Source organism: Engraulis encrasicolus, chromosome 11 (assembly GCF_034702125.1).
Source record: "Engraulis encrasicolus isolate BLACKSEA-1 chromosome 11, IST_EnEncr_1.0, whole genome shotgun sequence".
NCBI lineage: Eukaryota > Metazoa > Chordata > Actinopteri > Clupeiformes > Engraulidae > Engraulis > Engraulis encrasicolus.
The window spans coordinates 50,823,663-50,826,162 of record NC_085867.1 but is presented as its reverse complement, the minus strand read 5'-3'; positions in this window follow the sequence as shown (position 1 = coordinate 50,826,162).

Here is a 2,500-nt window from a genome sequence, read left to right as displayed (position 1 = left end):
CACACACACACACACACACACACACACACACACACACACACACACACACACACACACACTTTCAGAGTGGTTATTTGTTCTTGATAACACCCTATCTGTTTCTCTTCACAGCTCCCCCCGTTTATCTCTCCTCTGGCTGTGTCTGGCCTTCCTCAGCCCGCTCGGAATGCCTCCTTAATGTCAGAGAATGCTGTGGAAACATTAACGCAATACTACTGTGGCTGGCTAGACTAGACTAATGTTTTTTGGGTGGTATGTGTGAAGATGTGAGATATTGTGCTGAGATAAGCAGATAGATGTAAACACAGAGATAGATGGTGAGTGGCACACTGCAAAAAATAGATGTGTGTGTGTGTGTTTGCCATGTAACACATACACACACACACACAAACACAGCATACAGACGATTAGGACTTGTGGGCCAAATACATTATTTTGATACTACTGGTACTCATGTTTGCGCGAGTAGTAGGCCTACTCATTAGTATTCCTGTTTGTTCTGCTATATTATCGTCATCATCATCTGTTAAGACATGGCCCCATTATGAATTTGCAGTTACCAGAATGACAATGACCAAGTCGTTATGTACTAGGCTTTGTGTAACGTAGTGTAGTACTATGGTAGTTACGTTTTCAACACTGATTCTGTATCATTGGTTTCCAACGACTATTTTTCAACATTCCACTGGCGAAAATGATTCCGCTAGGATTTTAAGCCTATTTTTTTGTTTATTTTGGCTACTTAAGTTATTCAATTCATTAAATTATTCATTGAACTTTGCTATATTTTTCCTGCCAATCTGCTGCGGCCCCCCTGGCAGAGTTGCAGACATCCATTCCTACTAGAGGTTATGAATAGTAATAATAAGATGAATTATGCTGGGCGAGGAGGCCTCAATTTCTTGCTCTCCTGGTGGTTCAGGAGTGCCACATTTGTGGCCTGATTTAATACAAGGACAGAACAAATCAAGTTTTTGGTCCTTGAGCTAGGCCTACTGCCAAAGGAGTTGGACTAATCGGGAGAAACAATATGACCTCAGACTTCAAATGTGGCCTACAAGATCCTCAAATCTTCCATCCAGATTTGCTTTAATTTGCCTTTACCTCCTTTGCTAATTCATCTTCTTTTGTCTGTGAGTGGCCACCAGAGATGTGGTAGGGCATGAACACTTATTGGGCTGTAGGTTAGTTAAGTCTTCGGAATGTGCAGGTGAAAGCAGAACGTGTGGCTTTTATCAGTATTCTTAATACTTACGCCTTATTTCCGGCAATGACAGCTCAGAGATGCTCATTGCTCTAGATGTTCGCCCAAGTTACTCAGAGCTTGCAATTGGCTCATTACTCTCCCCTCCTGTTTTTTTTATCTCATAGCATATGGACCTTAATGTGGAAAAGAATGCCCTCTTTGAGAACCTTGAGATTATCCATTGATCTTCAGATGATCTCCCAGTTGACCCGGTTGTAGGTCGAGTCGGCATAACTCTGCACTGCTTTTAACCTGCCACCCCTATTAAGATGTAGTTATTGCTTCATCTGTTGATGTAAAGCAAGTCAAACACCCTTCCATTCTATCCACTGAGGAATCTATGCATATCCTTGTGGCATGTAATGTCTCTGTACAAATTCAAACCAAATGTGTGATGGTACATGCTGATTAGGTGTAGGAGCCCGTGATGCCTACGATCCGAATACAGGCTAGGGTGGGGTAGGGTGGGGTGGGGTAAGGTCATGTTCACAGAAACATGAACTGGGCATCCACCCAGCTGCTGGATACAGACGTTGCTGCTGAAGAATCGTGTGTTTCTTACAGGGATAGATGAAAGTAGAAATGATCCGTTTAGCAAGCGATCAAGCTCATTCACCCGTCTCAGCCCACACACATTCTGTATGTGTGCACTTGTGATGTGAGGTAACGTACATATCCAGGGCTCTAGACAAACCGATCAGCGATTTTTGAAGTCAGCCATCTCCACCCATGTCTCCCCTGCTCCACATTCTACCCTACTGATCAGATAAGTCCAGGGCCATGGGGGAGGGCATGCTTGATACCACAGCGCAGCAGGAGCCAGTGCCAAGGCCCTGATACTGCACTCCTAATCACTCCCATCTCCAGTATGTTTACCTGCCTGCCACCCATTGCAAAAGATCCACGCACCGGGCCTGCACCCAAATACCCTTGCTCTTGCCGTGCCAAAACCTCAGATTTTTGTTTATGCAGTGGATGGTATGTGTGTGGCGTGTGTATATACATGTGAGGGCTGGTTGGAGTTTGGCATGTTTCTCCCTGGGAAGAGGAGACAGTTAGCTCAGTCCATATGCCCACCCTGCTGGTTTGGAGTGGCAGTTTAGAGTTACTGGTCTGTGGCACCCCTCCTGAGCTGATGGTCTCCTGCTTTTGTGTGGTTTGTATGCGTGTAAAATTTTCAACAGAACTCCACCTTGAGGTTTCTCATGTTTTGGGTCAAATCCCTCTGACAATTGCACATTTCCTCGGGGAGAG